We start from the raw sequence: 25638 nt of genomic DNA, 5'->3' as shown, positions 1-25638 counted from the left end.
AGGTGACCTGGATGTTGGAACTATCAGATAAGGAGTTTAAAATTACTGAGATTACTTTGCGTCTGATGCTCCTTGTATCCGGGGTATGGACAGATGAGCAAAAATATAGAGAGAGAAAAAATAGATAATGGGGGGATAAGGGGTAAAATAAATTGGGTAGATGGAAATACAAGTGGTCAATGGGAGGGAGGGGTAAAGGGTATGGTATGTATGAGATTTTTTCTTTTCTCTTTTTATTTCTTTTTCTGGAGTGATGCAGATGTTCTAAAAAATGATCATGGTGATGAATGTACAACTATGTGATGAGATTGTGAGTCATTGATTGTACACTATGTATAGAATGTGTGTATGTGATAATTTGTCAATAAAATTACTGAGATTAATATTTTAAAGGAGATAGTGGAAAAGGTGGATAGTAAGCGTGAATGAATGGAGAATTTCAGTAGAGAGGGAGAAACTATGAGAGCCAAATGAAAATGAAATAAATAAAAGACAATATTACAGATGAAAAAGTATTCATAGGTTTGTCCACAGGCTGGACACAGCTGAGGGAAAAAAATTAGTAAATTTAAAGTTTGGTCAGTAGAAATTACCCATACTGAAACCCTAGGGGAAAAATGAATCAAAAAGAATAACTAGAGCATTCAAGAGCTGTGGGATAATAAATATTAAGCTTTCTAACATACCTGTAATTGAATTTCCTTAATGAAAAGAGAGTGAGAAAAGGCCAGAAGAAGTATCTGAAGGGATAATGGTTGAGAGTTTCCCAAAAATAATGAAAGCGTTAAACCACAGGTCAGAGATGCTTAGACAATCTGAAGCAAAATAAACACAAAGTAAACAAACAACAAACAAATGCCTAGACAAACTCAAACTGCTGAAAATCGGAAATAAAGACATAATTCTGAAGGTTAGTTAGAAAGAAAAGACATATTACATACAGAGGAACAAACATAAGAATTCATAGACTTCTCATCAGAAACGATACCATCCAAAAGTCAATGAAGTGATATCTTTAAAGTGCTGAAAGAAAAAATCAAAAGCAACTGTCAATCCAAAATGCCAGGCCCAATGGAAACATCTCTCAAAAATGAGGGCTAGAAATAAAAACTTTAGGGATAAACAAAATCTGAGTGAATTCATGCAGGTGGATCTGAGCTACAAGAAAATTCCAGGAAGGAATAATACCAGATAGAAACTTGAATCTATATAAAGAAATGAAAATCTTCAGATGCTTAAAAATTGAAGTAACTATAACAGACTTTCTATTATTTCAATCCTGTAAAGGATAATTGACTGTCCAAAGCAAAAATAATAACAATATATTGTGGGATTTATAACATATGTAAAAGTAAAATATGTGACAATAATAGTGCAAAGGATGGGAGGGAATAATTGGGAGTATACTATCATAAGGTTATTACACTCTATACTTCCCATGAAGTGATATAATTTTTTAGAGGCAGACATGATACATTAAAGATGTCTATTATATATCTTAGGAAAATCACTAATTTTTAAATAAAAGGGGTAAAATTATTCAACCAGTAGTGAAGATTATATGGAATTTAAAATATTTTGGATTAGAGATCCGAACTCAGGCAGGAAAAAAATGGAAAAAGAAACAATGAAGAAAAGAAATAAATATCACAATGGTAGGTTTAAGTCCAACCACATTAAAAATTACATTAAATTTTAATAGTCTAAAAGAAAGAGATTGCCATGTTTATGAAAATAAGACCCAACTACATGTGGCCTATAAGAAATGCACTTTAAATATAAAGTTTAAGAAAGGTTAAAAATGAAGGGCTTTGAAAATATCTGTGGTCATCTTCAAATCCTAGGCCATTGGTGAGCTGTACTGAAGAAAAAAGTTTTCTAGCTGTTTTCCATGGTTCACAGAGATAGATTTTTACTGCCCCAAAGGTGATCCATCATCACTAGGATATGATTTTGACACGTCTTTCCACAGCCATGGTGGATTTATACCATTTCATTCATATAATTTCACTTAACTTTACCTCTACCTCTCTAGGACAAAGTTTTTGTTCAATTTATTAATTCAATGTATTCAGCAAATGTTTATGAGTGCCTGCAATGAGCCAAACACTGCTGTAGGAAGTTACTGGGATTCTTAGGGTAATTGTGGAGCGGGACACAACTAAATAGTCAGATGATGATTGACAAAGGAACTTGTTGGCACCATTCTTAACTAGCTAACTTATTTAAATATAGCTATTCAGTTCTAGAATTTCTATGAAACATCACAATATGAGTAAGATCTAATCCCTTCCTTCAAGGAGTTCACATCTAGTTCATATCTTTGAGACAAATGAAATCATCAATAATCACCCAAGCAACTCCTTAGAATAAATGGATCAAGTTCTGCAAAGACCCTTTGAAAACTACAAATAATAGCTGCCATATACTTAATATATGTAGGCAATTTTACAAGATGCTTTACACAAACAAGCTTCACTTGACAGCTTACATTTTATAAGCTCTTACCGTGCCCTATTGGAACTTGGGGCCAAGTGAAGCTACAGCTTGTGGGTTAGTCTGCAGCATTCTCTTATCAGTGCTTTGTTTCAAGGTCACTGATTGGCCAACTACATTCTAAATGCACCCACCCACTCGCAGGGCTGTCTGCATCAGAGTGGAATTGGATCACAATAATTCCTTCTTCATGGATGGTAAACAGCTCGTATCAGAAGAGAAAACTATTTCCTTCTCCAGTTGAGGCACTGAGGAAACCAAAGTACAATCAGAATCTCCAACTTACCCCCAGGTTTTGTCTTCAATATTTGTTTGCCAGACAAGAGTTAATTATTAGATAGTTTCCCAGGCCAGGACACAATACAGGGAAGGGCATGGTAGCAATCATCAAGTAGATTCATTTACTCGTCTATTGAAAATATTTTTGAGACTCTACTATATGAAGTGAACATAGTAATGAAATCCCTGTCCTCAGGGGGCTTTTATCCTAGTTTGGGAGACAAACAATAAAATAAATGAATAAATTTAACACCAAGTATTGGTATGCTCTTGGAAAAAAATAAGGTGGGGTGAGGAACTAGAGAGAGGTAGGGAGTGGAGAAAGCCTAATCCAAGGAGGTGCCTTGAGCAGAAACCTGATGAGGTAAGGGCAAGGACCAGGAGAACACTTGGTTCAACAGGATTCCAAGCAGAGGGAGCCCCAGAGGTTCTGGGGCAGAACGTGTTTGGCAGGTTTTGAGAAATGGAAAGAAGATCAGAGCGGCTAGAGCAAGAGTACACTGAGAGCATGGAAGAATAGTAGGAAATGGAGTCTGAGAAGCTGGGGCAAGGTCCCACAGCACTTTGTAAGGACTTGGAATTTTACTCTACATGTGATGGGAAGCCACTGGGGTAGGGGGCGGTAATGAACAATTATTTAAGTTTTCAAAACTGATTGCTATGGGAAGGTTAAACTTTAAAGTAGGAAAAGCGGGGAAGTAGGAAGATTCTTTTGGAGCCTCTGCAATTGTTCAAACAGAGACGATATTGTCTTGAATTAAGGTGAGAGCAGAAATGGTCATCAACAGGATGTATTTGGACAGAATTACTGACAGCAAATGATAGATGTATGGGTGTTGGCAAGTAGAAAGACTTTTCCTTGATGTGAATAATGTCCAGCCTGAACTAGAAGATATGAATCTAAGTAGATTTCAAAACCGCAGAAAGTAATTGACTATATAATATGGCTAAGGCACATGATGGCTGTATATATTTAAAAATCCTACAAGACATTGCAAATATTTTCAAATGACGGAATCCCAACAGAAAGTGAATTTTAACGGAGAACATATTTGCACCTTTCCATCCTTCAAAATGTTTTCCCTGTTTCCTCCAGGGGTACTCTCCCTAGTGAGACCATTGGTGGAATTGTTTGGAAAGTGCTTGCCTTTCATCACAGGCCAAAATAAATCAAAAACTGCAGTTGCAGCTTTTGCAAGGATTGGTTCAATTGTGAAAAAGAATATGTTTGATCTGTAAAGCCTCTCCAGGGGAAAATGTTTTGAGCGAAAGAGCAGCATTTTATTTTCTAAAAACAAATGCTTCATCTTCCTTCATCCATAAAGGCTGTCTCTGCACACACAAGAATGGAAAGGAAACTTGAAATGTGCATGTAGAAGGGTAAGAAAGGAGGGAGAACCACAGTATTATTGAGATCACAATGGAATGATTCTTGCCTGAATTATTCAGATTAAATATCTAATTTGAGCAACTGCCTATGATTATTGTTCTACCTTCACATCACATAAAAGTAGAAAGATCTTGCTATTTATATTTTCCTAGGAAACTACTAGTAATCTTCTTCAGACACTGTTAAGATAGATTTTCCAAATTTTATGCTTAAGTAAGTCAAATATCAGTAAATTATAATTCCGGGTGTTAAATGAGAGAGCTGCTGTAAGATGCAGCTGTCTTCTAAATGTCAACCCAGTGCTTTTCCCATGTGGAAGGATGTTTTCCTTGATTCGATTTATAACATTTTTCCATGTCGCTAATCAATGCAGTTTCAATCAAATATCTCTAATCAACTTTGCTTCCTAATTTGATGAATTATACTAATAAACTCCAATTCTCATGAAGAAAATGTAGATTTACATTCAACTCCTTTTCATTTGAATGAGATACTTCTACCATTTGTAAAATTATCTGATCTCATTTCTCATTTTCAGAACAACTGGCCAACCTAAATTTTCTGGCAGAGTATGACCAAGGAGCTTAGATTCTTTGTCTCTAAGAATGGCATCAGATTTTTCTCCTGGGTTGCCATGAGAGTCTCTTAATAGGGTATAGCCCTTTCAATCTCATTAGTGTCTCTGACGGTGGAGGAAGTACAGCACTGGGGGTTTTTGTTGTAAAGAGTAGGACTATTTGGGGACTCAATCCTGTCCCTCTGTCATATACTGGAGGATAAGTCTTAAGGCCTCCATCAAAGACATTCATGTTTAGAATCCTGAATTCTAATTTCCTATTTGGATTTATAGTCTTTCTTTTAGCCTTTGACACTTTTACCAAGGCTTTTATTTTGGGGTGGATTTTTAAAATTAGAAGATGAGAGCAAGCCACATGTTCAGTAAATAGAGCATCAGACATGAATATCCTCTTCACTAAAATGACCACTAAACTAAGGATCTCCTTTCCTTTATATCCCCTCTCAGCCGCTTGTTGCTGACCCACTGTTGGACTTCTAAGAAATATTGCCAGCTGACTAAATGCTTCATCAAACAAATCTCCCAAATTTAGCTGGATTTAACTTAACCACTATTATCATGTCCCTACTATGTGCAGTCCACTGTGTCTTGCACTGCTGGCGATATATTGATGAATAAGACCGAGTCCTTTGTTCATGGGCTCATAACTTGGGGAGGATCCTAAATTAGTGTTAATCTTGAATTATCCTAGGTTGGTGTTTCTCTTGAATAGATACCAAACTGTGGAGAAACTGCCTGTAAGAAAGCAAGAGGCAAGGACCTTCAGTGGCACCTCATCATAACCTCCCCAGTCAGGGTATGTCCTTAATCATGGAATTCTGCAATCCACTCCAAGAAGTAGGAGCACTAACTGATAGGAAAAGCCACATTACTCAGTGACTCCAATCTTCTAGTTCTCATTGCCTTTAATGTAAAAAGTAATTTAGAAATAAATTCCTTGTATATAATTATAGAGTTGGGCAGAGTCTTGGAAGTCACTTAGCTTTTGTTTTCCAGATGAGGGAACTGAGACCCAGAGAAGATAAATAGTGTGTCTCAGATCACCATTTAATTAGTGACAGTCAAGAATTATAACTCAGTTCAAAGAATCTTATTCTCAACCACTCTACCGCCCTTCCTCTCTTATTAGCTGCAAATAAAGAGGCTAAACATGAGCTATATTTAAGTTCTAGGAAAAAAAAATTGGAACAGAAAATGGATTTTTTGGTAAAAGTTGCTACCACACTATTATAATTCAACTCAGTGAAGGTGAGCAGTAGAAGTTATACTGAATTCCAGTCACTGACTTTCTTCCTTCTATGCATGGTTGCTGACTCACTCCTTGGGACCCAGAGACTCAGATTAATTTGTGTGTGCAGTACAGGAATAGTTGTATGAAACCTTTATTAATCTGGTGAAACGGCCAAAGAGAACCAGCACATTTTAGTGGAGAGGAACCGATTCTATTCTTCAGCTATATAGGTCAAAACCCAGCTTTACCACTTACTGTGTTGACTTGGGCAAATTACTTAACCTCTCTGTTTTTGTTCCTCATCTATAAAATGGGGTAGTACCTACTTCATAGGATGGTTATGAATTTTAAGTGAATTGATATTTATATGGTGATTAGAATGCTGCCTGTCTGAAGATATAGGTCAGAATATCTAGAAACATGCCTTGTCTAAAAATAATTTTTTTCTATTTTTATAGAGACAACTATTAGAGAGCTAGAGGTTCTGCTGAGGATTTAACATAAAGCTATCCTATACTATTAATTAAGATGGCAAATTCAGCTAAGAGCATACCATGCCATTCAGATAAAAGGTATCAGACATATCTGTTATTATTGTTGTTACTGTTTTTACCAATAATCACTTTAAATTAATATTTCCAACATTGGACTTTATGGAACATTCAATTCCTCAGAATCTAAAGACATTCCATAGTCATTTGGAAAGGACTAGGACAAACAGAATTTAATAGATTTCTTTGCTGTAGGACTTTTAAGGGCCTGTAACATGCTGATGTGAACTGTGAATTCTGTTCATTAAGGTAGGAAGTAAATCATTGAGTTTAAAACAATAGCAGCTAAAATGCAACTGTACTTTACAATATTTAGATTATGAATAGCATTTCAAAAGGTCATTTCTGCAGGCACTGATTCTGGTGGAATTTTCAAAGTATAAAATCTGTATGAGCATTGATAACTGTGAATCCCTGTTACATTTTACACAACTATACCAAATGAAAGGTCAATAGAAATGACAAATTATGGGGCTTTTTCATAAGACATAAGGGAGTAAACAATAATTTTAACTTATTACAAAGGAGAATTACCACACAGTTTTTATAGAATATACAGCAAACTAGTATTTCTATAGTTTAGCAAGTGGGAGACTAATTTTTTCCCTAGGTGGGAAAAAACACAACTTGACATTTCCTAGGTACTTGCTTTCTGCGGGGTTAGTTTCTATGGGCATTTCAGGAAAGAGAAAAAAGCCCAAGAATCAGAATAGGATTCAAACCATCCTGTTAGTAAGAAGTTCTTCCCCTGAAGAACTTTTCAAAAGTTTTGAAAAGTCTCATCAAGTGAGTTATGTCCAAAAGGATTACTGAGTCTGCACTAAAGAGACAAGACTATAGTCTACAAAACGAGACCATCATGTCAAAGAGATACGGGAAACAAGCCTCCTGTAGGTCAGTAGACCTTCCGCTACCCTCCTAATGATTATGCTGTGAAAATCTAAGTCTGCCAGACTGATTGCTTCATTCCTGGATTGCAACAGCCCAGAGTATCTTACATCTAAGTGATGTGAAACAACTAGAGAGTTATAACAGGGCTGAAATATCATAATTTTTGAATGTTGTCTTATATCATTCATCTTACATAATTTATGATTGACCTAAGCAAGATGTAGTAATAGTTTCTTTATTTCCTGGTAAATTTTATCAAACCAAAACCTAGAAGAACAAAAAGACACAATTAAGATGCTGATGCCTAATTTAAGGCATAGGGTCCTTAGAAGCCTGGAAGACCTGTTCTCATTTATGAGTGTTGTGCTTTATGCTAACATGTAACCTATGTATTTATGCCCATCAGCTTTTTGTGTCAGGACCTAATAGCAATCAGAAATACATTTGACAATGGATAGTATGTGCTGGGATTTATTTGCAAAAGAGGGAATCAGAGTTTGAAGAGAGTGCGGGGAATCTTTCCGTTGGAGCTTACAAATGTTAAAAGAAATACATTTGGGCCTTTTAGGGAGAAAGTTTCTAAGAAGTAGATAAAAAGTGCTGAGAGATCCATACTATGGATCCTACTATGTTATGGTCTGCTTGGAAATTCAGTTTTCATTGGCAGATGGAAAAACAGCTAGTTGGTATTATGAGGCATTTTCCTTCTTAAGGAGATGAATAACTCTCAAAGTTTCCTTCCATGATTTTCTTTATCCCAGGAGTACTTGGCATTAGAAATAGAGTGTGGATAAGCATCTGAATTGGAGGAAGATATGTGCTGCATAGGAAGAATGTGGAAGGATTCCACTGGCTCCAAGCTCTTAAAATTGAGACACACTTTATAAGCCTCCCCTGTGCCCCAATTCCTTTCTATACCAGCTACCAAATTGCTTCTCCACACATTCTCATGATCTGCCCCACACATACAGACCCTTAACCATAGAAAATTCCTTCCATCCTGACCTCTGGGATTGTATTTGTAATTACTAAAATAATGGTGTTAAATATACAGACACTCCTTTTCAGGAGTGGCATCTCTTCCATTTATCAAAGGATGCTTGTCCTTACAAATTTTCAACTTTATTCTATCTTAAGGAGTATTCAAATTTTATCCCTATATCAAGTTGAAATAAAATGTGGGGAATTGGTAGCAGAATTTTAGCAGTGATAGAAATCTCATAAGATTCCTATGTCCCTTTAAAAAATGAAATACAATAACGGAAGATATAAACTGTGTTAAATGCCAACACTCTCCTTCCCATCTCCACTGTTTGTGTATGTAGCCAAGTGGTCTCACTGTCAATCATATTCCAGGAAAGAAATAGTATAGAAAATATTTTCAGTGTCACTTATGCATTCACTAGATCCATTGTTTCCCTGATTCAGCTGAGTGTGGTGTTAATTAGCTGCCCATATATTACTGAAATAAAATAAACATGTTTTCTCTCATTATAATGTAAGTAAATTGACGGTAATTTAGGAAATACTGGATAAATTAAGTCACAAGATTATTCATTTCCATAAACTTTGGAGAACCTTTCATTAGAAAAAACAGGATGATCCACTTTCTAACTAAATCTGAAGCAGAACGTATATCTGATTTTGCCTTACTTTAAAGAAATGATCAACAAACTCTACTTAATATAAACATTAAAGGTTTTCTTCAAACACCTTTCTAGTGAGCTTTCATTTCAGTGTTCTAATATGACTACAGAGAATTTTAAACTCTTAGTTTTTTAAAGGGCAATAATTAACTTCCCATGTCCTATTTCAGATAAATATTTATGGCTGAATTTATCTGAAAAAAAAATAGCTTTAAAATAAAATCTCCTTTGGAAAAAAATCCATTGATATTGTGGCGTAAAAACCATTATTATCATGCTTGCTTCGGCAGCACATACACTGAAATTGGAACGATACAGAGAAGATTAGCATGGCCCCTGCGCAAGGACAACACACAAATTTGTGAAGCATTCCATGTTAAAAAAAAAATACCATTATTATCATAATCAGAGTGTTATTAGACTTCCAAGAAAGCTCTTTATGGTAAAAACCTTCCCCCAGGAAAATGTTGGGTGAAGAAAAGAAAGGAAAATTCTGAATCTCAACTTCAAGATAAAGAAATTAATTTCTCTACTCACATAAATAATGATTTTTTTCATAACGTGATATCAAAAAAACGTGATTCGGGCGGGCCGCGGTGGCTCAGCGGGCAAAGTGTTTGCCTGCTATGCCGGAGGACCTCGGTTCGATTCCCGGCCCCAGCCCATGTAACGAAAACGGAGAAACAAAATACAATAAAACAAGAAAATGTTTAAAAAAAAAAATGTTTCCCTTTCTTCCTCTCTTCCTTCCTTCTATCCTTCCTTCCTTCTCTCTGTCTTTCCTTTAAAAAAAAAAAAAAAAAAAAAAAAAAAAACGTGATTCATTTTATATATTGGTCACTACTGTGCAGGTGCTCATTCCTCCTCCTAATATACTCAGTATTATGACAATGCCTCTAGCTAGTTTCTTCTTGTTTTTCCTTTCCTTACAAAGAACAATCACAATAGTTTAAATATAGGAGATGCTTTCCTCCAAGTAGCTGGACAAAGAACAAAGAAAACCTAGAGTTTTCTTAGGCACATAAATGTTTCTAAAATACCATAAGGGGCCATTTCCTTAGACTACTGGGAATTTGTCCCTGACAGTCCCCCGATGGTAGGAGACTAAGGTTGACTTCCATGACATCAACTTCCGAAAAGATGATTTCTACTCTATTAATTACAAGTTTTCATGAGAACCAGCTGTATTTCTAACCTCAATCATTATAGCCAGACATCTTAAAAATAAGGTATTCGTCTCATCCATATAGCTTCCTGAGATCCATGGATTTACTACCTACTGAATAAAGTAATATGCCCTTTTATGTGCCCAGCCCACAGTTTTTGGTAGCACTTAAACTTAAGCACTCAGTTCGGATGCATCTTGACTTTATAAATTTAAGTTATGCTTCTACACAGGCTGGTGCATGTTGTTGTTTCTATCTTTAGAGTTCCTCCTCATCAGTCCTTTGTTTTCCAAGATTACTCTTAGTTTACTCTTTAGCTACACACACACCCATCACACACAAACACTCACACATGTATGCTATGAAAAGTTCCATTCCTTCATGAAACAGAGAGAAGACCAAGGGAAACAACCAGCATTTCTTGACGCTCTTCTAAGCTCCATGCATAATGCTGGGTGTTTTGCTTATCCTTCTCCATTTTATCCTCACAGGGGTACAGTGGAGTAGGAGTAGGTATTCTCATACCCATACAGCTCTAATCTATACAGTCTAGGTCTGTGCCTCCAAGGGGATGGAGGTGGAGAACGGCTTTGCTTTCAAGCCCATTCTTTCATTTAAGATCCAGCCCTGTATTGGGGCAGGAAAGAGGGTAGGAGAGGCAGAAATCTCTTTCTTATTTGACCAGGGCCAAGGAGATTGCCCAGCCACATTCTGATTCACAGGACCAGAACTATGGGAAGGAGAGAGAAGTGGTGATCCAAACGTGCCTGACCCTGGGCGTGCCTCCTTAAAATTTTCACCCTCTATCTGGCCCTGCTCAGACTGTTTCTATCTGAGGATGGGAGTGGTCTGCTATATGGAGGTCTCCACATGATTGGTTAGGGGAAGTTTTCACTTTCCCTGGGTCATCGTCTTTACTGAGGACCTCTGGAGGAGCAGCAGCTTGTCCTGATTACCCATAGTTCAATTGTTTTCCCTGGTTGGGTGTCCCATCACCTGGCCTGGGGCCTACCTGGGAAACGCTAAGATCCCTGCTCCTGTTCCATGCTCCTGAATGTGGAGCCTCAGGAGGCCCCACAGGGTTCTCTTCTGTCCTCTCCAATGACTACAGAGAACTAGGTTGTGGCAAAGATTGCCCCCTTATTTTCCAGAAGTCCAGTAAGACACATAAAGTCTCTTTATGACTTTCTGGAATGGGTTTCTCAAGTGGGCTTCCCACCTTCCCAGCACTCTATACGAATCTCTATGTTAAGACGACAAACTTCTGGGGAAAGATATGTCTCAGGTTGTCCCCAAATCTTTCTCCCTGTAGTGTGCTATGGGACAGAAGTTTGCTGATCTCAGTGAATGCTGAGGTACAATTTGAGAAACAAAGAAATCTGCTTTTTATAAACCTACAAAGTAAGGGTCCAAGCTTTAGCAGCACTGCCATCATTAAAACCGCCACTGAGTCTGCAAAACCTTTCTGGCTCTACAGGTCTCCAGCCCTGCAGTGAGAAATGCTAGACGCCCACATCCTGACCTTGAGCTATTTGCCTGACTAGGATATTTTTTTTTTCTTCCATCCTTGGAAGCACAAAGCTATTTCTGAACCCTGGTTTCTTTGCTGATTGCTTACCAGGCAATAATTCTCCAGGTTCTCCATTTGCCCTTGAAATAGAAAGAATCACAGCTTGCCAGAAGGTCAAGAGGACAAGTGGTACCAATGAGAAGTAGCAGAGGAGACTTTCTAGAGGCCATAAAAGCATCGCCTGCATTGGCTGGGATCTCAACTACACATTTCCGCAACCCTCAAGATATCTTTTGGGGGTTGTCTTAACCTCTGAGGGGAATGGGACAAAACTTGGAGGATCTTGATGTTCCCTCTTAGTTTAACCTCTTATCAGATTCTGAACGATAACTCACTGTGGGTGCTGGGGTCAATAAGGGTAGAGAGTGGAGGAGTAAGCTCCCCACAAAGTATTTCTGCAGAAGGTAAAGGTTTCTAAACTTTGCTCCTCAGAGGCCTGGGAGCTAGTAACAGGGTAAAGATGCTTCTTTTTTTTTCTGTTTTGCATATAGGATTTAGGCGACAATTTAATATAAATAAAGTGTTCCGATCTTTAAAAATGTAAAGAAGATAGGGATTTGGACTCAAAAAAAATGGGATTTCAAGTCAAACCAAGACCTTCACTGGTCATTGACACTGAACAAATTACCTAAGATCTCTAGAATCAGTTCCTTATTTATAAAATGAAGGGAGTAATGGCTGCCCAACTGGTAAACAGTATATATTATTTGGAACCCAGAAAGGACCTTTGCTTTACATTCTCTCCTTTAAGCTTCACACCATTAATCTCCACTTTACAGACTGAGAAATCATGAATTCAGAGAAGTTCAGTAAATCGCTTAAAGTCAACTGTGATTGAGCCAGGATTTGCTCTCAATCCTGACTCTCCTTCTTCTGGGAACAAAGGACTTAGCTAAATGCCTCAGATTTACTTTGTTTTGTTTTATTTTAATTTTTTAAACATTTTTATTGTGAAATATAACATGTATGCAAAAAAGCATAAATTTAAAAGTTAACAAATTTTTATAGAACAGATTGCAAAGTTTGGTATGGGTTACAGATCTACAATTTGAGGTTTATCTTTCTAGGTGCTCCAAGACACTGGAGACTAAAAGAAATAAAAATATAATGATACAGCAGTCATACTCATTTGTTAAATCCTGTCTTCTCTGTTATAACTGCTCCTTCTCCCTTGATCCAATCTTTAAGGATATTAAGGCTATTCTCATTCTAATTTTTTCATGTTGAAAAAGGGTATTGACAATATGGGATAGGGGGATGGAACTAGTTGAAGTTCTTGGAGAGGCTGTCCCCTCTGTGTTTCCAGACTTATCTGACCTAGGAACTATGTGGACGTTATGGTTTCTGGCAAGCAAACTTAGTGCATGAAACATCTGTAGAATCCCAGATAGAGCCCTAGGTGTTCTTTAGGGTTAACAGGAATGAAGTGGGTTGGGGGTTGGCAAACCATGGCAATGTGCAATATCTAGCTGAAACTTGTATAAGAGTGGCCTTCAGAATAGCCTCTTGACTCTATCTGAACTCTCTGAGCCACTAATGCCTTATTTTGTTACATTTCTTCTCCCAATTTTGGTCAGGAAGGCATTGTCGACTCCACCATGCCAGGGCCAGGCTCATCCCTGGGAATCATGTCCACATTGCCAGGGAGACTTTCAACCCTGGATGTTATGTCCTATGTAGAGGGGAAAGAATGAGTTTCTTTGGAGAGGGAGAGGGAGAGAGAGAGAGAGAGAGAGAGAGGGAGAGAGAGAGAGAGAGAGAGAAGGAGAGAGAGAGAGAGAGAGAGGGAGGGAGGGAGGGAGAGAGAGAGAGAGAGAGAGGCAGGCCATATCCAAGCAACAAAAACGGTTTTCTAGAAATAACTCAGGCATAATTATAGGTAGGCTTAACTTCTCCACTACAGAAATATGTTCCATAAAAGCAAGACTCTAGATCAAGGCTTGGCCTATTAACTTGAGAGTCCCTAATGTTTGAAAGAGTATCAGGGGTTGCCCAGGTGGGAAAGTTTAATGGTTCCATATTTTTTCTCCTGTCACTCAATAGACTTTGCCAATACTTTCTAATTATTTACCCAGCATACTCTGGAATGTATCAGGGTATGATATTAAGCTATATAGAATTACAAGCTCTCATTCCCATTCTGGGCTCCATGTATTTGGTTTGTGTAAATGAGCTACCCAGGTGTATTAGTTAGGGTTCTCTAGAGAAACAGAACCAACAGGGAACACTTGCAAATATAAAATTTATGAAAGTGTCTCACGTGACCGTAGGAACGCAGAGTCCAAAATCCACAGGACAGGCTGCGAAGCCTATGACTCCAATGGATGGCCTGGACGAACTCCACAGGAGAGGCTCACCAGCCAAAGCAGGAATGGAATCTGTCTCCTCTGAGTCCTCCTTAAAAGGCTTCCCATGATTGGATTTAGCATCACTAATTGCAGGAGACACTCCCCTTTGGCTGATTACAAATGGAATCAGCTGTGGATGTAGCTGACGTGATCATGACCTAATCCTATGAAATGTCCTCATTGCAACAGACAGGCCAGCGCTTGCCCAATCATATGAACAGGTACCACAACTTGGCCAAGTTGACACCTGTCCCTACCATGACACCAGGCAAGTTGATTTAGATTGTGTGCTACAGAAATTTTAAGTTTTGGACAAAATAAATCTTTCTTCTTTTGGTCTCATACAGTAGGTGAACCTCTAAAATAGAAACAATGTTGTCTTTTGTCCTGTATTCTGATTTACCTTAGTCCCAACCAGATTGGTATGTTAGTATCTCTAATTGAAGCCTGACCTCTTTTTTATTTTCTTAGATAGTTGTGTTATGCAGCAATGTTGACTTTCAGAGTTACAAAACTCCAACTCTGAGTTTGAAGTGTCACATAGGTGCCCAAAGTTCTAGGAAAATACCAGGCTATAAACATATAGCACAGCATCTCAGAATCTAGAAATAACACAACTCCGGACTAAATGTGACTTCTGTAAGAGCGTACAATTTTCTTATAAAAATTTATAAGAATTTTAATTCTTATAAGTATTTTCTAGAAGGACCATACAATATTTGTTCTTCTGTTTCTGGCTTATTTTGCACAACATAAAGGTTCATTCACCTCCTTGCTGCCTCACAGCATTGTTCTTTTCTGTAGATGCCCAATAATTAGTTATATGTTGTATTAGTTAGGGTTCTCTAGAGAAACAGAATCAACAGGGAACACTCACAAATATAAAATTTATAAAAGTGTCTTTTGTGACTACGGGAACACAGAGTCCAAAATCCGGAGGGCAGGCTGTGAAGCCGACGATTCCAGTGGAGGGTCTGGATGAACTCCACACGAGAGGCTCACCAGCCGAAACAGGAAGAGAGCCTGTCTCTTCTGAATCCTCCTTAAAAGGCTTCCAGTGATTAGATTTAGCATCACTCATTACAGAAGACACTCCCCTTGGCTGATTACAAATGGAATCAGCTGTGGATGCAGCTGACATGATCATGATCTAATTCTAGGAAATGTCCTCATTGCAACAGACAGGCCAGCACTTGCCCAACCAGACAAACAGGTACCACCACTTGGCCAAGCTGACACATGAACCTGACCATAACATACGTATATACCATGGTTTACCTTTCTGCTTCTCAGCCCATGTATCCTTTGGTCACCTCCATCCATTGGGCATCATAGATAATGTCCAAAATAAACTATCCATGTCTCACATTATCTTCACTTAGTTGTGCAAGCATCTACACTCTCAATTTTAGACAATTTTTTTCTCCAAAGATAAAAATAAAAGATAAACAGACCCTCAACAAATAGAAAATTTAAACCTCCCCTTAACTCTTGTCCTTTCCTACCCAATTATTTACCCCTGGATTGCTGTGGTACCATTGATGTCTTCCTGTTAACTACAGGCCATAGCATGCAATAGTAGTTTTCCCCTTATACCCCTTTATTATTGACTCTTTGTTTAAGATTCATACCTTTGAAGAAGTCATGCAAGAACTCACTTCTATTTGCAGTGTTAGTTGGTGGGACACATGGCTCCATACAACCCCTTTCAATCATATTTCCCTTCAATGTGGCAATAGTACTTATAATCCCACTATTGAACTACCATGACGTCTATCCATTCCCTTACTAGTTAACTGTTCACCCATCTCTAGCTTCTGTGTATTTCTATGTCCCCTATATTCTACCTTATAAGCTGGTGAGTTTACCTTTACAAGGATAATAATAGTGAAATTATACAGTATCTATCCTTTTGTGTCTGGCTTATTTCACTCAATATTGTCTCCTCAAGATGCATTTATCTTTTCATATTCTTCTGAATCTTAATTCATCTTTCTGCTGCACAATATTCCATCGTATGTTAGTATCTCGTTTTGTTAATCCATTCATCTGTTGAGGGGCACTTGGATTGTTTCCAAGCAATTGTGAACAGTGCTGCATGAACATTGGTACGCAAATGTCTGTTCATTTCACTGCTTTCAGCTCTTCTGGGTATATACCAAGTAGTGGCATTGCCTGGTCACAGGACAACTTCATGTTTAGTTTTCTGAGGAGATACCAAAGGCAGCTGTGCCATTATACATTCCCACCAGCAGTGAATAAGTGTCCCAATGAAGTTGAGCATCTCTTCATATGCTTTTTAGCTTTTTGTATTTGCTCTTCAGATAAATGTCTATTTATTTCTTTTGCCCATTTTATAATTGGGCTGTTTATTCTTTTGCTGCTGAGTTGTATGATTTCTCTATGTATACAGGATATCAAACCTTTATCTGATATACAGTTTCCAAACATTTTCTACCATTAAGTTGGCTGCCTCTTTACCTTTTTGACAAAGTCATTTGAGGCTCTGAAGCATTTGATTTTGAGGAGCTCCCATTTATCTTTTTTTTTCCCCTTTCATTGCTTGTGCTTTGAGTATGAAGTTTAAGAAGCTACCCATTATTACCAGATCTTGAAGATGATTCCCTATATTATCTTCTAGGAGTTTTATGGTACTGGCTTTTATATTTAGGTCTTTGATCCACTTTGAGTTAATTTTGTATAGGATATAAGGTAGGGGTCCTCCTTCATTCTTTTGACAATGGATACCCAGTTCTCCCATGACCATTTATTGAAAAAACTATTCGATTCCAGTTCAAGGGATTTGGAGACCTTGTTGAAGATCAATTGACCACAGATTTGGTGGTCTATCTCCACACTCTTGATTCAATTCTGTTGGTCAATACTTCTATCTTTGTGCCAGTACCACATTGTTTTTGCCACTGACTTTATAATAAGCTTTAAAATCAGGAAGTGTTAGTCTTCCCACTTCCCCTTCTTCTTCTTTTTTTTAAGAGTATTTTTAGCTATTCAAAGTCTCTTTCCCTTCCAGACAAATTTGATAACTAGCTTTTCCAAGTCTTCAAAATATGTTGTTGGAATTTTGACTGCTATTGCATTGACTCTGTAGATCAATTTGGGTAAAACTGACATCTTAACAATTAACTTTCCTGTCTATGAGCACAGAAAGTCTTTCCACCTATTTAGATCCTTGATTTCTTTTAGCAATGTTTTGTAGTTTTCTGTGTATAAGTCTTTTACATACCTGGTTAAGTTGATTACTAGATTCCTGATTCTTTTAGTTGCTTTTTTGAATGGAATTTTTTCTTTGTCTCCTCAACTATATCATTACTTGTATATAGAAACATTACTGATTTTTGTACATTAATCTTGTATCCCACCACTTTGCTGAATTTGTTTATTAGCACTGTCATAGATTTCTCAGGATTTTTTATAAGCACAGGATCATGTCGTCTGCAAATAATGAATGTTTTACTTCATCCTTTCTGATTTGGATGATTTTTATTTCTTTTTCTTGCCTGAAGTTCTAGTTCTAGTTAGAACTTGTAGTACAATGTTGAATAATAGTGGTGACAGTGGGCATCCTTGTGCTATTCCTGATCTTTGGGGGAATGCTTTTAATCTCTCAATATTAAGTATGATGCTGGCCATGGGTTTTTCCAAAAATGCTGTTTATGATATTGAGGCAGTTTCCTTCAATTCCTACCTTTTGAAGTGTTTTATCAAAAAGGATGCTGGATTCTATCGAATGCTTTTTCAGCACCAATTGAGGTGATCATGTGACTTTTCTCTTTTGATTTGTTAATGTGCTATATTACATTGATTGATTTTCTTGTGTTGAGACACCCTTGCATCCTGGTATAAACCCCACTTGGTTGTGGTGTATAATTCTTCTAATGTGTCACTGGATTCAATTTGCTAATATTTTGTTGAGAATTTTAGCATCTATGTTCATTAGAGGGATTGCTCTGTAGTTTTCCTTTCTTGTAGCTTCTTTATCCAGATAAACTATTAGAGTGATGTTAACTTCATAAATGAGTTAGGTAGCATTCCTTTTTCCTCAAGTTTTTGGAAGAGTTTGAGCAAGATTGGTATTAGTTCTTTTTGGAATGCTTAAAAAAATTTCCTGTGAATCCACTGGCCCTGGATGTTTGATGACTGATTGAATCTCTTTACTTGTGATTGGCTTGTTGAGTTCTTCTATTTCTTCTCAAGTCAGTGTAGGCTATTCATGTGTTTCTGGGAATTGGTCCATGTCTTCTAAGTTGTCTAGTTTGTTGGCATATAGTTGTTGATAGTATCCTCTAATGATTTTTTTGAGTTCTTCAGGGTCCATGGTAATGACTACCCCCCTCTGCCCTTCATTTCTGACTTTGTTTATTTGTATCCTTTCTCATTTTTTCATTGTCAGCCTAGCTAGGGGTCCACTGATTTTATTGATTTTCTCAAAGAGCCAAGTTTTGGTTTTATTGATTTTTTCTATTGTTTTATTGTTCTACAATTCATTTATTTCTGCTGTAATCTTTGTTATTTCTCTTCTCCTATTTTGGGAGGGGTTAGTGTGCTGTTTTTTCTCTAGTTCCTCCAGGTGAGCTGTTAAGTTCTCAAATTTTGACCATTCTTGCTTTTTAGTATAGACATTTAGGGGAATATATTTCCCTCTCAGCACTGCCTTTGTCACATCCCATAAGTTCTGATATGCTGTATCCTTGTTATCATTCATCTCCAGATATGTACTAATTTCTCTAGCAATTTCTTCTTTGATCCATTGATTATTTAAGAATGTGTTTTTTAAATCTCCATATATTTGTGAAAGTTCTGGTTCTTTGATGGTTACTGATTTCCAGCTTCATTCTGTTATAGTCAGAGGAAATGCTCTGATTTTTTAAAATTCATAAAGGCCAGTTTCATGCCCAACTATATTATCTATCCTGGAGAATGTTCTATGAACACTAGACGAGAATGTCTAATCCTGGTGTTTTGGGGTGCAATGACCTATATATGTCTGTTAGGTCTAATTCATTTATCACATTGTTTAGGTTCTCTGTTCCCTTATTGATCCTCTGTCTAGTTGTTCTATCTATAGAGAAGAGTGGTGTATTGAAATCTCCCACTATTATGGTTGAAACATCTATTACTCCCTTCAGTTTTACCAGTGTTTGCCTCATGTACTTTGGAGCTCCTTGATTAGGAACACAAACATTTATGATGGTTATTTTTTCTTGGCCAATTGTCTCTTATTAATATGTAGTATCCTTCCTTGGCTCTTCTGACATCTTTACATTTAAAATCTATTTTGTCTGATATAGCCACTTCTGCTTTCTTTTGGTTACAGCTTGCATGGATCATCGTTTTCCATCCTTTCACTTTCCATCTATTTGAATCCTTGTGTCTAAGATGAGTCTCTTGTAAGTAGTAGTACATGGATCATATTTTTTAATCCATTCTGCCTATTTGTATGTTTTAATTGGTGAGTTTAGTCCATTAGCATTTGTGCTGGTTTGAAGGGAAGTATGCCCCCTAAGAAAAGCCATGTTTTAATATGGACCCCATTTCTTAAAGGTAGAATAGTCTCTATTCAATGCTGTGTATTTGGGACTGTGATGGGATCATCTCCCTGGTTGATGAGATTTAGTTAAGAACGGTTGTTAAACTGGATTAGGGGATGACATGTCTCCACCCATCTGAGTGGGTCTTGATTAGTTTCTGAAGTCCTATAAAAGAGGAAACATTTTGGAGAATGAGAGACTCAGAGAGACTCAGAGAGAGCAGAAAATGCTGCAGCACCACGAAGCAGAGAGTCCACCAGCCAGCGACCTTTGGAGATGAAGAAGGAAAACGCCTCCCGGGGAGCTTCATGAAACAGGAAGCCAGGAGACAAAGCTAGCAGATGATACCGTATTCGCCATGTGCCTGTCCAGCCGAGAGAGGAGCCCTGACTGCATTCGCCATGTGCCTTTCCAGATGAGAGAGAAACCCTGAACTTCATCGGCCTTCTTGAACCAAGGTATCTTTCCCCGGATGCCTTTGATTGGACATTTCTATAGACTTGTTTTAATTGGGACATTTTCTCGGCCTTAGATCTGTAAACTAGCAACTCATTAAATTCCCCTTGTTAAAAGCCATTCCGTTTCTGGTATATTGCATTCCAGCAGCTAGCAAACTAGAACAGATTTTGGTACCAGGAGTGGGGTGCTGCTGCTGCAGTTTGCAAATACCAAACATGTTGGAACGGCTTTTTAATTGGATAAGGGGAAGATTTTGGAAGAGTTGTGAGAAGCTTGATAGAGAAGGCCTAGAATGCTTTGGAGAGACTGTTGGGAGAAATGTGAACTCTAAAGATACCTCTAATGAGGCCCTAGACAGAAATGAAGCACGTGTTATTGTAGACTGGAAGGAAAGTGAGCCTTGTTTTAAAATGGCAGATAATCTGGCAAAATTGACTCGTGGCTTTGGCTGGAAGGCAGATTGTAAAAGCCATGAACTTGGATATTTAGCAGAAGAGATCTCCAAATTAAATGTCGAAAGTGCAGTCTGGTTTCTCCTTGCAGCTTATAGTGAAATGCAAAAGGAAAGAGATAAGCTGAGAACTGAACTCTTGAGTAAAAAGAAACTAGAAATTGAGGTCCTGGAAAATGCTGGGCCTCCAGAAATGGAGACCCCAGAGAATAGTGCTCCATGTGAGGATTTGACCAGATGTGGAACCAGTCAGCCATTTCAGAGAAAGTCAGGATCGGACATGGAGTTATCCAGGAAAGATTTGTGGAAACTCCTTATGTCTGATGGGCATGATCCAAGGCTACTGCATAGAAAGCCAACGAGAGTGCTGTGGGACCTGTATAAACAGAGCCGCTGCCAGTCTGGACTGAGGGACACATTGGAGGAAAAATAACTTCAGAGGCAAAACCGTGGAGGCTGAGGTCTGAAGTCAAGAAGCCTCGGGCCAGGAGAGTGGACCCACCCAAGCCCGTGGAGAGGGTGAGTTTGCCCCAAAGGCAGAGAATGGGCCTTCCACCTCATTGCAGTGGAAGAGTCATGCCGCCTCAGACCTTGGAGAAGGTGAAGCACGTTTCTTGGGGTTGGGGGAGAGCCTGGTTGCCACCACATGGAGGGGTTGAGCGTGTGCCCCGGAGATGGCAGAGAGCCCGGGTGCGGCCCCAATGCTTGGAGAGGGTGGAGCCGAGAGAAAGGTGGTCTCCCCAATATCCCCCAAGGTTGCATTCAGAGAGAGGCAGGCGTAGGCATTTGGAAAGGGTGGGACTGCCACTTTCTAAAGCCCTGAGGATAAATGACTCTCAGACCTTGAAATCTAATGGACTTTGCCCTGCGGGTTTTCGAAACTGTATGGGTCAGGTGACCCCTGTGTTCCTTCCTCCCTATGGAAATGTATATATATATCCTATGAATGTTCCTCCTTTGTATGTTGGCAGTAAATAACTTGTTGTGAGTTTTCAAAGGTCCAGAGCAAATGGAGAGAATTTTGCCTTAGGACAGACCATGCCTGTAACTGACTTGATGAGATTTTATACTGTCTCTAATTTTTTACTTCATTGTATTGCTACTGATAGGCTTAAGGATTTCTGATATTGTTATGAAATTAATGTATTTTGTATTTGGGAAAAACATGTCTTTTTTAGGGGCCAGAGGGTGGAATGTGCTGGTTTGAAGGGAAGTATGCCCCCTAAGAAAAGCCATGTTTTAATATGGACCCCATTTCTTAAAGGTAGAATAGTCTCTATTCAATGCTGTGTATTTGGGACTGTGATGGGATCATCTCCCTGGTTGATGAGATTTAGTTAAGAACGGTTGTTAAACTGGATTAGGGGATGACATGTCTCCACCCATCTGAGTGGGTCTTGATTAGTTTCTGAAGTCCTATAAAAGAGGAAACATTTTGGAGAATGAGAGACTCAGAGAGACTCAGAGAGAGCAGAAAATGCTGCAGCACCACGAAGCAGAGAGTCCACCAGCCAGCGACCTTTGGAGATGAAGAAGGAAAACGCCTCCCGGGAAGCTTCATGAAACAGGAAGCCAGGAGACAAAGCTAGCAGATGATACCGTATTCGCCATGTGCCTGTCCAGCCGAGAGAGGAGCCCTGACTGCATTCGCCATGTGCCTTTCCAGATGAGAGAGAAACCCTGAACTTCATCGGCCTTCTTGAACCAAGGTATCTTTCCCCGGATGCCTTTGATTGGACATTTCTATAGACTTGTTTTAATTGGGACATTTTCTCGGCCTTAGATCTGTAAACTAGCAACTCATTAAATTCCCCTTGTTAAAAGCCATTCCGTTTCTGGTATATTGCATTCCAGCAGCTAGCAAACTAGAACAGCATTCAAAGTTATTGCTGTAAAGGCAGTTCTTGCATCTATCATCTATCCTTTGGTTTTTATTTATCACATTTGTATATTCTTTCCCTCCTCACTCTCTTTATCCTTTAAGTTACCCTTACTGATGCTATTCAATTCTGTGCCCTCCTCCAGACTTCCTTCTCCTGTCTTTTTTTTTTTTTTTCAGCCAACAGAACTCCATTAGTATTTCTTGTAGGGCACATTTTCTTCTAAAGTTTTATGGTCTTAGCTCTAATGTTTTGCTCTTTGATCCATTTTGAGTTTATTTTTGTATAGGGTGTGAGATATGGATTATCTCATTCTTTGGCATATGGATACTCAGTTCTTTAAACACTATTTATTGAAGGGGCTGCTCTGTTCCAGCTGGGTTGGCTTGACCGCCTTATCAAAGAGCAATTGTCCCTAGATGAGAGGGTCTACATCTGAACACTCGATTCTATTTCATTGGTCAGTCTATCAATCTTTATGCCAGTACTATGCTGTTTTGACCACTGTAGCTTTGTAATATGCTTTAAATTCAGGTAGTATTGAGACCTCCCACTTCAATTTTCTCTCTTAAGATATTTAGCTATTTGGGGCAATCTGCCCTTCCAAATAAATTTGGTTATTGGTTTTTCTATTTCTGCAAAGTAAGTTTTTGGGATTTTAATTGGTATTGCATTGAAGCTATAAATCAATTTGGGTAAAATTGACATTTTAACTATATTTAGTCTTCCAATCCATAAACATGGTATGCACTTCCTTTTATTTAGGTCTTCCATGATTTCTTTTAGCAATTTCTTGTAGTTTTCTGTGTATAGGTCTTTTGTGTCCTTAGTTAAATTTATTCCTAAATATTTTATTCTTTTGGTTGTTATAAATGGAATTTTTTCTTGATTTCCTCTTCAGATTGCTCATTACTAATGTATAGAAACACTATTGATTTTTGGATTGTGATCTTGTACCCTGCCACTTTGCTGTACTCATTTATTAGCTCTAGTAACTGTGCCTCATCTTTTTTTAAAACTCATGATAAAATGGTCACTCAAGATGCAGAAGAGGTTGGACCAAAGACGTCCAAGTTTGTGGCAGGAATCCTGAGCCAGAACTTGGTCTTGGACCATAAGACTCCAAGCAGGATGTCCAATGGATGACCAGAGTTTTGGAGTTATTGCCACCATGTCACTCTCTGCTGTTCTTTGCACAGCTGGTTCTGTTACTGTTCAGAAGTGCTAATGATAATAATGACTGCTGTTCACTGAGTCCAAAGCACTGCACTATCTGCTTGAAATGTGTCATCACACTTAGTTATCCCAACTCAGTTCATCATTTCTATCAGGTGGGCACTTTTTACAATCTCTATTTTACAGAAGAGGAAAATTATGCACAAAGAAGACATAAAGGTTACAAGGTCACATGGCTAGTGTCATTGAAGATACCATTGCTGATACAGCTCCTCACTGCCATGTCCCTGCTGCCACCACTAATTTAGCCTCCATCACCACAGCTCCTGACTATGGTGCCATTCCTGCTGCAGTATTCCTGCTGCTGCAAAGGGCAAAATTGTTCTTTCAGATTTATGGTATCTTTCTCCTTCAAAGAACATGGGACAAGTCCTAAAGGACATTTGAGAAAGGGTCCCCATGACGTTGACTCATTCCAGGCATCTCCATTCTCTTTTTCCATGAATTGACTATCTACTTAGGAGAATACCTCAATGGATGGGACAACTTTGCCCCCTTTATTTTTTTCTGAGACCATCATTATCATGATCTTGAATATTTTCTGAACACTTTCTATGTCTTGGGCAATGCACAAATTGTAAGAACATCTATGATCTTATTAAACTTTCAACAACTTTGTGAAGTAGTGGCAGTGATTATTTGCCATTTACAGATGAGGAAACTTAGGCATAGGGTGATTAATAACATGCTCAAGTTAATACACAGAGTTGACAGTAGAGCCAGGTTATCAGACACCACTGTAAATAACCACCAAATATGCCACGAAAATCCTGTCCATGTCACAAGAGTCCTCTTCTCTGCTCCTCTTAGGAATGCAGGATCCCAGTACCCTGGTCTGAAAGCTCAGAGTGATCCTCTCTACATAAACATCAAGATGTAAAGATGGAAATCATTTTGTGTGTATCTGTATAGAATTATGTCATATACAAATGCTAAGAGGATATGGAATATATTGGGTAAGCTCTGTTAAAAAGTTGACAGGAAAATAACATTCAACCACATTGCTAACCTTTAATGTGGTATTCTTTGTGCTTTCTTGTATTCATTCATTCCTCTCATGCAAAATATTTAAAGCATGCACATTCTCTTTGAGTTTCCTATATATTCACTAAATCCCATAAGGAACAACAAACCTTCATAATTTTAATTACAATAATAATATATACAAATTTCCAATTGGCTCTTTGATCAACTAATCAACATATTCATGGCACCTTGTACCAAGCACCAGGGTATAAGGTGGAAATTATGGATATGATGCAAGAGCAGTCCTCTCTCTTTAAAGTATTTAATTCTATGCTGGAGGCTGGCCTCAAAGGATATGAGTTTTAAATATTGGTCATCTAGGTAGCCAGCTTTCCCTGTTGAAATGTCATGAGCACCCTTTGATATGGCCCACCCAAAACACTTTTGTACAATATGAAATGCACACCTTATGAGGTGAGAATACTACCTAATTTACAGTGTCCACTACGAAATGAAAATGCAGGGCCCCTTGTATGAAAACTCCTAAGAATTTCAAGATGTGGACAGGGTTAAGTTGTCCAAAGTTAAACAACTTTGGGCCACCAAGTTACCATGAGACCTGAGTTGCCTATCATGAGCTCGGTGTTGTCTGACCCACCAAGCCATAAAGTTGGGTGTGCACAGCAGCACTCTATCGTAAAAGGGAAATGGTATATATGAGATAGGGCCAGAGCAGGTCTTGAAGGCACAAGTAAGTTACATGAGGAAGTGGCCCAGATGCCCATGGTCTCCACTCCTGCCACATTGTCTTTTCTTTCCCAGACCAGAGCTATGGCCTCTTGGGGAGTTCCTTACAGTGAATTGACTGAGGAAGAGAAAACTTGAGCCTGATTTATAGATGGTTCAGCACAATATGCAGGTACCACCCGAAAGTGGACAGCTGCAGCACTAC

At 38.4% G+C, this 25638-nt stretch overlaps 1 long non-coding RNA gene and 1 other non-coding gene across 4 annotated transcripts in view; one reads left to right on the top strand and one right to left on the bottom strand.

Annotated features, from left to right (window-relative positions):
• LOC143655162 (uncharacterized) overlaps window positions 1–25638 on the bottom strand; it is a 603365-nt gene that overhangs the window by 48263 nt on the left and 529464 nt on the right. The gene's annotated exons all lie outside the window — the stretch shown is intronic.
• LOC143656599 (U6 spliceosomal RNA) lies at window positions 9336–9442 on the top strand. The gene has a single exon (XR_013162516.1). It is a non-coding gene; the product is annotated as a U6 spliceosomal RNA (small nuclear RNA).

The sequence above is a fragment of the Tamandua tetradactyla genome, chromosome 14 (assembly GCF_023851605.1).
Source record: "Tamandua tetradactyla isolate mTamTet1 chromosome 14, mTamTet1.pri, whole genome shotgun sequence".
Lineage (NCBI taxonomy): Eukaryota > Metazoa > Chordata > Mammalia > Pilosa > Myrmecophagidae > Tamandua > Tamandua tetradactyla.
Note: the sequence above shows the minus strand (reverse complement) of the source record. Positions and strands in the feature narration are given on the sequence as shown.